The sequence below is a fragment of the Pezoporus occidentalis genome, unplaced genomic scaffold, assembly GCF_034315485.1.
Source record: "Pezoporus occidentalis ecotype Australia unplaced genomic scaffold, CSIRO_AGI_Poc_V1 ctg208, whole genome shotgun sequence".
NCBI classification, from domain to species: Eukaryota; Metazoa; Chordata; class Aves; order Psittaciformes; family Psittacidae; genus Pezoporus; species Pezoporus occidentalis.
In genome coordinates, this window is record NW_026913943.1 from 138,459 (window position 1) to 152,829 (window position 14,371).

Genomic DNA, 14,371 nt, shown 5'->3' on the forward strand with positions numbered 1-14,371 from the left:
CCTGGAGGTGTTCTCCCATCACACCCGGGTGCTCTCACTGGCTGTTTGGGACTGTTTGTTTCTCTTTTCCTTTGTGGATATGTTGGTTGAAAGCAGGGCAAAATTGAGGACAAAATTGAGGCTCACTTGGGAGCATCTCGAGCATTGCTGTTGTGGATAACTGACACTAAAGTTATGGATGTATGTGGATAACTAACACCAAGAAGAGAGCATCTTCTGGATGGGCTTTCCCAGCTCCCTTGCAGAGGGTCAGGAGGAGCATCCTTGTGCGCTACGTGCCCTTATCCCAGCAAACTGGCCTTGCTCCATGTCTGGCACCTTTCAGTGTGGCAGGGAAGTGTGAGGATGGGCTGTGAGCCCTGCTTCTACCATACCTCTTATTTGCTGGAGTCAAATGGCTTTCTAAAATGGGGGGGAGGTGGTATTAAGACTTCTGCTTCTGAGAGGATGCTTAAACCAGTAGTCAGCCACCTCCATGCCAGAGTTTGCTCATGCATATGGGGTTGGGTGGTTGTATCCTCTGCAAAGATCCTTGCAGCACCGTAGTCTGCTCTTAATACAGGAACTCACATAGATTCTAACAGCATTAACTCCACTTAATGGAGCACACATCCCTGCTCCAGCCTGGAATGGCTGGGAGGGAGGTCAGGAGGGAGCTGGAAGCTGATGGAACTGGGGTGGGATGAAGAGCGAGACCAGATGGCATCTGGCAATGGTTAGGGGAGCACCAGGACCCCTGGGCCGGGTGTATAAATAGGAGGAGAGAGGCCAGCTCAGAGCTGGGAGGTCTGGCACTGCACAGGGGGGCTGCAGGGTCACATCTGGAGCCCTGCACAGCCCCAAGCCCTGCTCCTGGCCATGGAAACCTACGGAGTTGATAAATGGGTGAATAGAGACTGGTGTAAAGCATCAGTGGCTGCTCTGGGGGGAAGGATCAGAGGGAGGGCGGGATGTGTGCCCAGTGATGCTGTGATGCATAGATGTGTGTGATTATTGCTTCCTCATTGCCCCCCCCCCTTTATTTGGCATTTTGAAATGTCACCATCAGCAGAGCTAATTTTCACTGCCATTCCCTCCTTTGTCATCTATGTTGTTTGAAGAAGCCAAGAATCTGTGCATGTGTTTTTCTCCTCCGTTTTAGATCAAAGCCGTTTAACTTCAGTTTTGGCACAGGACGGGAATTCATTGGCAGGGATTAAAAACAAACCTTAAACATCCTGGCCTCTCTGTCCGTCCCTTTTCCACACTTTTTGCCATTTAAGTGTTTCCAAGCTCTCCCTGCCCCCTCCTCCGTGGGAGCACCAGGCTTTACAAACCCCGCTCTTCCCTTCGTCCCCAGCATTTTCCCTTCAAGGCCATGATTTTGCCAGTGCCTCTGTTTGCCAGATCTTCAAGACTTTCAGTTTCTGTTTAGCATAAAAAGCTTTTGGCTTGGATCAGAGCATGTTTCCAATTTAGAGCAAGCTGGAACAGAAAGGCTGGGATGGCAGCAGGGACTCCCATCCTGGATTTCTCCAGCGTGTGGATCTGACTTGGTCTTGCAATGGGAAGACTTTGTTCCTGCCTCCTCTGGTGTTCAGTTTGATCTCAATGGAGGGGAGAAAGTCCCAGCGGTTTATGCAGTGTTGGGGGAATTGGCTCCATCCAGGATCTCATGGATTCGTGGCTGTGGTGTGGATGGGAAGTGGTGTAGGATGTGAGCTGGTTGGGAAGGGAGTGATCGGCAGCAGAGCTGGGGGAATAACTGACTTGGTGGGGAGTGGGGTGGAAGATGATCCATGGGGAGGTTTCACCTGGGATGTTCAGTGCATATCCCAGAGGTGATGCAGCAGAAATTAGGGAATGTTGGGAACAATTGGGAAGCAGTTTGGATTCTTTTCTTATCCAGGTGAGCTGGGCAGCAGAGGGACACCTGAAATCAAGGTGCAAGGGAGAAGGTGCATAGCACATCCTTGTGATTGCCCTATAGGAGATGTAGAGGCAGCCCAAGTGCTGGTGGTTCCCAACAGAGCTCGGAGATCTCTGATGGATTTGTTGTGCTTGATTCTCAATACTGCTTTTGGGGAAAGGAATTACTGAACCTCCATGAATGATTCCCTGTCCTCTTCTGTTTCACCTCTTTTAGTCCGGTATAGTGTGGTGCTTGGAGAAGTAAAACTGCTGAGCTGCAATAGCGCAGTTCATGGGGGCTGAGAGAGCAGGGAACAGGGAAGGGCTCCTCAGGGATGACTCCAGCACCAGTCCTGGCACTTGGTCCATGGCCAGGACCATCACTGGGGCCCTAAAAGTGCCGGGGTTTGCCGTTTAGGTGGATTAAGCTGGTTCTTTTTGTTTGCATCGTCTTGAACATGGATGGAGGACACTGATGTGGATCCAAGCCCTCCCAGAAGGGTGCTTGGTGCCTGCAGGACCCACTCAGGAGGGGCCCCAGTGTGAAGCAGTCTGTGGTGGGAGGTTTGGGAGTTAACAGATGGCGAGAGGATGAAAGCAGAGTTGGGAATGCTCCATAGAGCCAGCGACCTCCTATTGAACAAGCGGCTTTGATGACCTGGCCCAGGTGCTTCCTTCCTGGAAACAACACAGCCCCTATTGTCTTCTGCAGGGCGAGCTGCAAAGCTGGAATTGCTCTTATGTTGAGAACGGGTTCCAGTGGCTCTGTCCTTTCTGCTTTTACCCTAATCCTCCATCTCTTGAGCCCTAGCAAAGATGTTTGTGCAGAAGATGTGTGCAAGGGAAATGAGCTGGGTTTTAAACTGCATTTATCTAGTACATCAGAGGCAGGGGAATAGAGTAACATAGGAGCTTGCAGCAGCTGGAGTTTCTTCTTCATGCCTTGTGGAAAGCTGGGCTCTGTACCCATGGCCTCCAGCCTGGCTGCAGGCTCTTGGTGAAAGAAACCCCATGATCTACTGTAAAACTGATGCAGAAATCAAGCCCTCCTCTAACAGTGTTTAGCAGTGAGGATGGCAGAGCTGGGACTGAAATGACACAGCTGATGGCTGAGCACATGAATCCCCTCACACAAGCCCTTTGGGCTCTGTTGGCATTCCCACCCTCCTCCTTGGACCTGCCTTTTCCCTGCGTCCCACCACGCTGTAGTGTCTAACAACACACAGCACTCAGTCAGTGGCCCCAAACAACGTGGTGGTGAATTGAGTGACAGGTGGTAAATCTGGTATTTACTACAGACAGTTGCTCCAGTTGTGTTTCCCTCTTTTTCCTTTCCTGGTGCTGGAACTGGAGGCAGTAGGAGCTCTGCTGTAGTCCCTACAGGCTGCAGCAGTGGGTTCCTGATCCCATCTCCCTGCAAGCCAGGGCAGTGCTGGGCTCCCAAGCATCCCCCTGTACCCATCCACAGACACAACGAACCCACCCAAAGAACCAACAAAACCACAGGGTTTTGCCCCTTTGTTGCTTGCTGCCAGGGAGGGATGTGAAACGAGGTGCCTGTGGTACCTGCCAGCAGCACCACATGGCGATAGGGCTGGGTTTAATTCTTTCCAGCCCTGTTAGGGGCCACCGGCTGAGATCGGTAAGGACCACCAGTGGGTTGGTTTATGCTGGGTGATAGCATCCCTTTTCCCATTGCATTAAGAAATCCTTATAAGTGGCATCCTGGTGGCTGGCACATCCCTGATCTCACTAAAGGTGGCAAGAGGATTCCTGGCCTTGCCTGATGAGACGTGGTGCAGCAGACCCCTCGGTGACAGCTCGGAGAGGAGACCGAAGCCGTGTATGAAACAAGGCACCGAAGCTGCTCCACAAAATCAAAGCTCATTCCCCTTTATTCCCCAGCAGAGATCTCTGTGTTCATTGATTGTTGACATGACATATGTGGCTTGGAGAAAGGCAGCAGTGGCTTCTGGCAGGGGAGGAAGGGGCCGGGGGGGCGGGCTCTGGAAGCTGAGATGTTGATTACCAGGGGCAGCAAATAGCTTGCAGCTGCCTCTGCTCAACACGCTCTTTGTGGCTCTTTGCAGCCACTCTTTGGATGCAGCTATTTTTAAGCAAAGGGGGTGGGTGATGCCTCCAGCATCCCCCCTTCCTGCTCCCACCCCTTGCCTGGCCAGTGCTTCCCGGCTTCCTCTTGGGAATGGGGGGAGAAAAGCTGCCCCCCCCCCCCGGGGTTTATTTTGGGGTCTGCCTTGGGAGCCGGCCTTGGCTTTCCCCCTGCACCAGTGTGTGTGTGCGGGGAGCTGGGAAAAGGCAGGGATAAATAAATAGACAATTAGGCAGGCATCCAGCTTATGGAGGGGGTGTGCTGCAGAAAGAGGCTCCGGCCGGATTTTGGAATGCCTGAGAAAGCGGCTGGAGCTGTGGGCTTCCCACCATCGCTCTTATCCCGATGGAAAAGGGAAGGCTGCGGCTCCCAAGGAGGAGGGAAAAGGAGGGTGGCAGCTCCCAGCCTTGTTTTCAGGGGGGTTTCATTCCATTAGCATCTCTTAAAGTCCAGGATAAGCCTTGTTTGTGTGATGAGAGCAGGGAGGGGTGTCTCAGCCAGCCCTTGGCATGCTCATTCCGTGCTCCAGAGCAAACTCCACTGGTGTTTTCAGGGCTGGAAGCTGAGGTGTGTGCTCTGTTCAAGCAGCAGCACGGTTTGGGGTTAATAAATGACTTATTTGCAGGCCTTGTTGCTCTTGTTAGGGTAAGCATTAGTGAATATTATATTCCTGCTTTATCCCGGCCATGCATTATTCATCAGGTTTGGAGGCTGTAAAAGGGACATTGTCAGCTTAAAACTTGCGTGGAGGCAAGCTGAGGGCTTCAGGGAGGTTTTGGGAACGGCTTTTCTCGGCGCTGCTGAATGCAGGGGGTTCACTGGAGTCTTCCCCTTTTTGTCTGGGGTGGTTTTGAGGCATTTCGGGTAGGGGAAAAAAAGGATAATTCCCAGGCAGGTTTTGTTGTCACGGGTTCCAAGATATAGAAGGTAGGGGGAAAATCCCAGCAAAACACTTCTTGACCAGGTAATGAATGTGCTTTTGGTAATCCCTGTTTACTAAGACCTCTTTATTTCACTTTGTCCCTTCAGAGCTGCAGCAGGGACTTCGCTGCAGTCACTGAAGTCAGATTCTAAGTAGGCAACCAGATAAAACAGCCAGTCTCGCTGCAGGTTAAACTCACCATAGGTGCATTGCGTGCGTAGCAGCTCCACGTTACCCTTCACCTCCTTCCCGTTGGATCCAGGAGTGGATTTGTCTGTATATTAACACGGCTTCTCTGCGACCCCTTCTGCAGGGAGAGCAGGGGCAGAGGTGCTGCTCCCGGAGCCATGGGAGAGCTTGGGAAGGTTCCCACCTTCCAGGGAGGGTTTTTCCCGATGTTTTCCTGGCACACACTCCAGGGCCATGCCCTGTTGGTTCCATGCCATGGAGCTGCAGGGATGTGGATGTGGGTTCTTGCTCTTGCACATCCCGTATGTTGTAGCTAGAGATTCCATAGCTGTGGCTCTCCATGATTTTATGGCTTGGGCATCTGCAAGTGAGGTCGTGGGATGCTCTCCCACTGTGGTCCATGGTGCTCACCACTCCCATTCCCTCTGCAGTGGCACTTGCAGTGTTCCCTTTGCTGGGGGATCCCTGTGGAGGGGATGGGTGCACAGGTTGGTTTTAGATGTGTCCCAGCAGCACCTTGGGCTTACAAAGGGGTTCCTACTGGTTGTGATGCTGTGGCTGGGGAGAAAGGGTGGGTTTTTGGAGCACACCCATCCTCATCCCTTTCCTCCTTGTTCCACCAGTAACTGCATCAGTAAAGTCACAGCAGATCACCGGGGCACTGGGGAGCTACTGGGATATAATTAGGGCTTTGGTTCACTTTTCTGGCTGCTTTCCCATTAGGGGAGGGACAGTGGGGATTATGGACAGAGCAGATGTGTAGAGGAAGGGGACGTTTGGCTTGCACGAGTGGTTAATGCCGTGCCGGCTGATGCTGTGCAGTCTGTAGTCCCAGGCATGGGGGATGGAGAAGCCTCTTGGGGCTCATGCCCCTCGGGGGCACCGGACCCATAGTTCTCCTCTCTGCTGGGGCCAAATGAGAGGCTGTGGGGAGCTCATGGTTGTGAATCTGCTCTTTTTCCTGTGCAAGTGCAGGAGCCAGATGTGAGCAGCTGGTTTAGGGAGAAAACAGTCTTCATCAGTGCCTCCATTGCACCATGCAAAGCCCAGCTTGGGTTGCTGGCTGGGCATTCTCCTTGCCCTGTAACAGCCATGTGTGCCTGTTTGGAACCATTTCTGCTTGGAACTGCCTTTCCTGGCCAAAAAGCTTCCCGTTTTATGCCATTTGGGGGAACGGCCGGCGGTCAAAGGTTGGAAAACACTTTCCAGCCACTGCCTCGGCTTCTGGGAAGGTTTGGAAAGTCCAGGCTTGTCTGGAAGCTGCTGGGAGCAACAGAGAGCAGAGCAGATAGGGGGTTTTATATAGGGTTGAGGTGCAGGATGTGGCTGCTGCTTGGTTGGCCAACGCAACCCAACCTCTTCTACTTGGGTTGGCCTCTAGCTGCAGCCCCCCAAGGACCCTGGGAGCCCGGGTGCGTGGTATTCCCAGCCCAGCAGGAAGCTCTGCAAAGCTCATAAGAGCAGTGCTGGGGAGTAATGAGATTCCCAGACTCATTCAGCTGCATTCAAGAGCTTCCACTGAAGCATCTGCACTCGTGGGAGTTGCCCGAGCTTCCTGCGGATCTGATGCTGCCCTTCCCTAGGGTTTTCCTCACCTCCTTATCATTGAGTGCTGGTGCAAGGGGCTGCGTTGGTCATCCTTAGGGGTGAAAGGGGGGGAGCTTGGGGAAACCCCACCACATGGGGGGTAGTGCATGGCTCCAGCAGGAGATGTGCAGTGTGGGATGTAACTGGTGTTGCTTTGCTGCATCCAGCCCAGAGCCTGCTGCTTCCCCACAGAAGGATGCTGCGTGACCTGTGGTCTGTGTGGTGGGGTGGGAAGAGCATTGACCACCCATAAATTGCCTTTACCCGCTGTAAAGCAAAATCTGCTGGGCCCAAAAGAAGCCAAACTGGGGAGAAACCACAGCTACAGCCCTGCAGTGCAGCATTGGGTCAGCATAGAGTTGGCTTGAGTGGGTCTAACCCTGTGTCTTGTGAGGGTGCAGCTGAGAGGTGTCTGCTGACTTTATCCGTCATGAGGTGGTGCTTTGCTTTTAGTTTTGTGTTTTAGTGGAAAAGAAGAAGGAAAATGTCTGGTTCCTATGAAATAGGAAGTTGTTTCTTCTACTGAGACACCAGGAAATGTGTTGCCATTTTATGTGCTCTTTTATTGTGGGAAGCACTTGGCGTTTTTCTCTTTCCTCTCTGTTTAGTTCACTGCTTCCTTGAGCTGGTGTAATGCAGGGCCTTAAATCATCCAGAGCTACAAGCTGATGGCTGTCAGAGGTGGCTTTGCAGGGCTGTGGAGATGCTGATGGTGTGTGTCTGCTCTGATTCCTCTGCTCTGGTTTGCTTGCAGGAGGTTGTGGGATGGCTGGAGACCAGGAGACCTGTCCCTCCTTTCCCTCTGGGCGGGAGGGGAGATAGAGTCACTTAGGGAGGTACAGGGCTTTGGTTGATTTAATTTGCTGCTTTCCTTTGATGGCTTTTACCTTGGCCATGCCCATCCTTGCTGGTTCAGAGGAGACAGAAGCAGCAGCTCATTCGCAGCCCCTTCTCTGGTTTCTAGTCTGCATCTTCCCAAGTCTCCAAACAGTCTGTTTTGATGCCCCATCCTTGGAAGCGTTCAAGGCCAGGTTGGATGGGGCTTGGAGCAACCTGGTCTAGTGTAAGGCATCCCTGTGTATGGAGAGGGGGTTGGACCTGAGTGAGCTTTAAGCAGCCTCAGCACTGGTGTGACTGGTTTGCAGAGCCAGCCTGGGCAGGTTGGGCAGAGCCTGCCCCAGTTTGGCCTCTGCTCTTCAGCACAGCCAGTGCCCAGGTAGATGCTCAGTCCAGGCGTAGGTGCGGTTGGACAGGGTTTGGATGACTGGCCAGCATGGGTGGAGATCATCCAGCCTCCATCCAAGCTTCCCACCTCCTGAGCTGTCTCCAAAGCTGGCGTCACCGTGTCTGTGACCATCTGTGTGTGCGGGTGACCTGACGAGCCCTGCAATGGGGATGTGGTGTCTGATGTTGTTTTGGTGGAGCCTCTTTGCTGCTGGGGAGGGACGTGTGTGCATGGAGGTGATGCTGCCTGCATGGAGGTGATGCTGCCTGCATGGAGGTGATGCTGCCTGCATGGAGGTGATGCTGTGTACCTGGCAGCACGAGGTGCAGGGGACCACTTGGGACTTGTCTCCTACACCGAGGGGGTGGAGAACAAAGCTGACAGGGCCAATTTGGAACAGTGCAATTTAAAATTCAACTATCAAGATGCAAGTGATTCCCTCCTTTCCTTCCCACCCCCAAATGACTGTGTTTCCCTCTCCAGGCAATTCAACCCTGCACCAAGCTCTGGTCCATCACCGCCTGTACAGTCCCAAGGCCCATGGTCTCACCATGCTTTTGCCATCAGGCAGATTACCATGACAACTCATTGGAATGCTGCTTATTTGCTTCCCCTTTGGCTGGGTAATCATTGTAGCTGTTGTGCCTGCGTGTTGGGAAGCGGGGAAGATGCCACGCTGGCAGCTGCGAGCAGATGGGGTCGGATCCGTTATCATCTATTCCTCCCACCCCATTCTAGGAGGGGAGGAGGACATTTTGCATTTGAAACGCATTTAAATCCCAGTGAGCAAGAGGGAAGAATAAGCCCTTGGGTTTGTAGGGCTGCGAGATGGTGCTTTCAGCGTGGCAGGGCTGGCAAGTGCCTGTGCGCTCCATTTGGTCCCCAAAGAACCAGGATATAGGTTCAGCAGCTGCTTCCAGCTCTTTGTGCAATGCTGGGCTTTGCTTTGGTCCCCAAAGAGCTGCTCCAAGCTCTTTGTGCGATGCTGGGCTTTTCTTTGGTCCCCAAAGAGCTGGGAGCAGCCCCTTGGCTTGATCCCAGTGGGACCTGGCCCTTGTTCCCATCACAGTGCCGATGTTCTCTGCATCTTCTGTCCTTCTTCCCCTCCAGCTGGACATGGGAGTGTGCATGTGCATGGATGCAAGTTTCCCTGAAGGGCTCTCTGGCTTTGGGGATGCTGCAGAGGACCCAGAGGGTCGGACCCCAGCACTGAGGGACGTTGCCACCCACTTGGTCACCCTCCCTGCCTGGCACGGGTGATTGTCAGGACAGGATCTGGCTGTTCCCATCGCACAGGGACCCCTCGGATGCCGTTCAGCAGGAAAGAGGTTAACAGGAAGGAGGCAGGCTAAGCGCTGGCTGCCAGCTCCCGACCCCGCTTTGGGCTGGGAGCAGCTGGGAGCTGCAACACTGGTGCGAAAATCCCCATATAAGGCCAAGAGGAGCTGGCTCCAGCCCCTCCAGCACAGCTCCGGCAGGGATCACACCGCTCCAGCACCGGCTCCCCGGATGGGTGCCCATGGGGATGGGTGCGGATGGGGTACATGGATCCAGACTTGCTGCCTGGGCACCCCCAGGGTGGGTGCTGCTTATGCTTCATTGAGGTGGCCCTGGGTGGGAGAGGAGCTCCAGGGTGCCTGTGGCCAGCCCATGGCCTCACTCAGTGTTTAGACTCGCTGTCTGTGGACATAAACACCAACTCCGCTTAAAAGCGGCCCCTGGCTGAACTCTCCTGCCCAGCCCCTGCACTTCACCCCCTCCCCAAACTGCTCCCAAAGAGAAAATTCCTTCCCCATGGTGAAAGTGGAGCTGATGTTGTTTTAGCTCCTGGTAGAGGCTCGGGAAGGCTCTACAGGGCTTGGCATGCAGGGACAGGCAGGTATGGGGCTAACGCATCCTCCAAGTCTACCTCCCTGAGCTGGTTCCTTGGGGTACCTCAGTTCCCTTTCCCATGGTAGAAACCTGGTTTTTTATTGCCTGCTGTGTGATGTCTGGAAATGAGGGACTCTCACAGATTAAACCCTTTTGACTTGCAGCATCAGCCTCATTGCCGCAGAGCATCCAGCGCTGTGCATCCTCTTGCCAGAGCATCTGGGTCTCCCCAGTAATGTCCTGCTTGGGGTTTCTTCCTTTGGGCTTATGAAAGGTCCCCATTCTTTCTTTCCTTCCTTTCCACTGTATAAGGGGGGGCTGCTGCAGTTGCTGGGCTCTGCATCCTAAGAGCGTCGTGTCTGGAGGCTGCTGTGGAGAGCATAACATGGCCCAAGCAAGCCAGAGGTTTCTCAGTGGCTTCACTGAGCAGTAGCCATTGATAGAAGGCAGCTGTGGATGGGAAGTGTGTGCTCAGGTGGCCAAGAAAGGCTGCCTGCCTCCTGCTTGGGTGGCACAGGGAGAGCAGAGAGCTGTGTGGGGATAGAGGAGCACAACCTTCTGCTCCCCTTCGATGGGTGGCTGCTCCAGTCCATCCTTTTGCAGAGCTCGTTTTCAAGAGCCTTTGTCTGATCTAATAAACCCAGGATGCTCAGCCTGTCAGATGATCTATAAGTGTAATAAAATCTGCCCGCCACAGAGCTCCGCTGGCGTTGTGGCCGTATCAATAACCTCATTCCTGGTGGCAGGAAGCCTGAAAGGCTCACTAAAGCCCTGCTCCTGTGCCAGCCTGGCGCCTGGGAAGCGCTGGGCACACCATGGCTACTGCATCAGCACCGGCAGGCTTAGCACCCCAGCAGCAAGATGAGGTATCCCTGGTGCTGGTGCATCCCTCTCTGGGACTTAGGGATGCCGTACATAGCTGATAAGGGAGCTCTCTGTGACTTTAAAGGAGTTGGTGCTTTCTTGCTGGTGGGAATGGTGGATGTGGCTCTGGTGTGGTTTCCCTGTGCTGGGAGCAGCCTGTCCAAGCTGCGTTGCTACCCTTGCCCAAGGCATGGTTGTCTCCTCATTGCTCTGATGCGACGGGGCAGTGTTTTGCTCCCTTTCACACCACAGCAACGCTCCTGCTTGCATCCCACCTCCAACACCACAGTCAGTGACGCTGGGGATGGATGAAGCTTTTAGCATCCAACCCTGACTGTTCTGTGGCCCTGTGTTCAGCAGCTGCCTTTGCAGAGCACCGAGGAGCGCCGCGAATGAGCAACGCGCTCTCGGCAGCCACCTTCATGAATATTTTAGCTCAGAGAATTAGCATTTGTCAAGAAGCATTTATGGAGGCAGCATGGATGTGTCTCCCCCAAGCAGTGCTGGGAGCCAGGGCAGAGCCAGTCCAAGCCCTTCCCATGCAGCATCGCAGTGGAACGGGACGGCAGAGCCATGATCCCCCGCCGGGACAGCCCCCGGTGCCAAGGCAACCATCCCGCCATGCGAGGTAGACAAATGGTGATGGGGTTTTTCTTTCCCTTCCCCTCCTGGTTCTTGGCAGGAAGTAAAATGTGCCTTTTGTTTGGTTGCCTCCTCCCCCTGCCCCGTCGCCTTTCTTTAAGGGTTGTGTTGCAGATTTCATCAACCCACGTTGTGTAAGAGCCCTGGAGAGCGGCGTGGGCATTGGCCCTGTCCCACCAAGGCTGTGGCAGGAGCTTGACCCTGGGGTTACCTGCTCAGAAAACATCTTGTGTGCAGTTGGCTGAGCAAAGCTCTCTTGTGGTTTTGGATCGAGCTCCTGCAGTGTGTTAGAAACGATGGGGAAGGTGCTTGGGGAAAATCTGGACATTTCTGGACCTAAATAATGCTCTATTTCTACCTCAGCCCTTCAAAACTGTGTGGAAATGAGGGACTTTTGCAGATAAACCCTGTTGAATTACAGGATACCTGCGTGTTCATCACCCACAGAGCATCCAGCACTGTGCATCCTCCTGCCACAGCATTTGCATCTCCCCGGTTAATGTCCTGCTTGGAATGTCTTCCTTTGGGCTTATAATAGGTCCTCTCCGCTATATAAAGTGGGGGCTGCTACAGTTTCTGGGCTCTGCATCCTAAGAGCATCTTGTCTGGAGGCTGCTGGGGTTGTGGATGGGGAGAGCATGGCGTGACTCCCTTCCTGGGTGCCTGGTGACGGGAGGGGAGGAGGAGGAGGAGGGCATACTATAGGCTTTGTGTAACACGGAGAAGGAGACCGCGAGCACGTGCGTGTGTAAATATGGATCTGTCATACCAGCGGGAAACAACAACCCAATTGTTTCTTGGCTCTGGTTCCTGTGCTGATACTGGCAGCGTGGAGAGCTGTAGCTGCTCAGATGGTGCAAGTGCTGCCTTCCCCGTGCCTGCATGTGGCAGGGGCTGGGCTGGGCTGCAGGCATCAAGGAGAGAGATGCTGCTTGTGATGGTGCCCGCAATGGTGTCCTGTTCTGGTGCACTCTGCTGGGTTTCCAGGCACCAGATCCCGTTGTGGGGCAGCTGTGTGCTCCATCCCATTGACTGCAGCAATGGGAGTAGCAGAGGAAGGGTCAGTGCCTGGGGACGGGGCTGTCCCCAAGGTGGGGATCAGCAGAAGCCGGAGCTGAGCCTGAGCATCTGCTCCTGCCTCACCCTGACACGAAGCCTCCCCATGGCCCTGGGGGCTGAGGCTGGGTTCAAGTTTGTATCAAAGCATCTGCTCTTCAAAAGGCTGCTTCAGGTCCCAGCCCTGTTGTTGTTTTGGTGTCTCTGCTGTATAAAACCTCCCTGCTTTTGCATTTATTTATCCCCTTCCGATTGCTGGGGCTGCGCAGTCCTCACCTGAACTGGGACCCGCCTGGGGACCAGCTCTGCTCATCCTTCCCTGAGCATCCCCAGCCCTGAGAAACCCCCCAGCACAGAAATGGGTGTTCATAGGTGGGAAAGGAGTCTGTATGTCTTTGTCCCATGCTTCAGAGCCTCTCCCATCTCGCCTGTGCTCACACCACTACCACAGCTTCAGCATGGGAGGGCTGTCCCTGTTCTCTGGGTCCCTCAGGGAGAGCAGCCGTGTGCCATGACCAGCTCCTCCATTGGGATCCTGGGTGATTTCAGGATGCTCCCGGAGATCAGTGCTGCCCCAGCTCCATCCTTTTCTTCGGTGGAGCTTGTGTGTGCCTGCACATTTCCACCTGATGCCATTTGCATTTCCCTTTGCTTCAGAGTGCCTGCGCTGCCTCCAAGGAAGGAAGAGAATGGTGTAAAGGGATTTATATCCCAAGCGAGCCAGGCTGCTGGTCTGTCAGGATTCATCTGCTCCTGAGAGCTATGGGATGCTGCGGGGTGGTGGATTCATCCCTGGTGCTGTCCCTGGCCACAGGCACAAGGGGGTTAGAACCAGCTCTGCCTGCAGCCCCTTGGAGGTGCAGCAGCGGATGGGGATGGGTTGGGCTGTGCATGATGCCAGCCTTCACCCTCACAAGGAGAGGCGTGTGGCAAAACCACTTCATGGGCTGGTCCGGTGGTGATGGGGCCCCAAACCGGCTCCTCCACTCCAGGCGCGCTTGGGTTAGGTGTGAGCTCCAGGGAAGCCACCCTGAACACTGCCATGGGGTTAAAGAGGGAGGAGAGCAGGAAGGCTTCTCCTGCTTCCCTGTACCAGCTCCCTGCAGGGCCTGCCTGGGAGTTGAGGGGTGAAAGAGGGACCAAGTGGAGAGATCCCCTTTTTCTCCTCTCCTGGTTGCATTCCCCGGTGCTCTGCTTCCCTTGCAGTCCTGGAGGCCTTGGCTCTGCTGAGTGAGACAAAAAGGTTTCTAAGGCTCCGCTTGGAGCAGAAGAAAGTTTTTCCATTGGGTTTTTATAGCTTCCAGTTTTATTTTTGTTGTCTTAAGACAAAAAATCTTCTTAGGAGGCAGCTCCCCGCGGCGGTGCCTGCGCCGTGCCAGGGCCTGGGCTTGGCTTTGCTCTCCTTCCTTTTCCTTCCATCCCCTGGGGTCTGTGGATGCTGATTTCCATGAAGGAAAAGAGGAGGTTTTGATGTCACTGATGTACAACTGGTCCTGTTCTTTCTCTGTGCTGGCCATTGATGCTGCAGCACCCATGATAACTCCATGCACACCCTGGGCTGTCATAGGATGCTCCTGGGGCAGGAAAAGCCCTTTTCCTGGAAAATGGGGCTATTTCCCACAGCCTGTAAACCAGGGCCTTAGGGGGCTGATCTGAATTTCATGGGGTCATAGGCTGGGGTCTTCACATTCTCCCCATTCACCCCTTCTTTGCTGCTTTTGGAAGGGTTTTTTTTTGGCAGGGGAGCCATGGTTTCTGTGGTAGAAACCTTAACAGCATCTTTAAATCCATCTCTACCTTGGCCTGGCTATCTGGAGGGCACAAGGAGTCTTTGGTGGGGTAAGGAGATGGCCATGAGCTGATTTGAATGCTCCTTTGGTGCTGTTGGCCACTCAGAGGGGTCCCTCTGCCTGGTCATTTATGCCCCAGGTGCAGGTTCACACCAGGATGCAGTGGGGAGCTCAGTGTCACTGAGCCTGGTGACACAGAGCACTGTGCACCCGGAGCAGGTTCC

General features: G+C 54.2%; 1 protein-coding gene across 7 annotated transcripts in view; it reads left to right on the forward strand.

The window, feature by feature from the left end:
- Window positions 1–14,371, forward strand: part of MPRIP (myosin phosphatase Rho interacting protein) — a 72,723-nt gene that overhangs the window by 15,688 nt on the left and 42,664 nt on the right. The window lies entirely within an intron of this gene.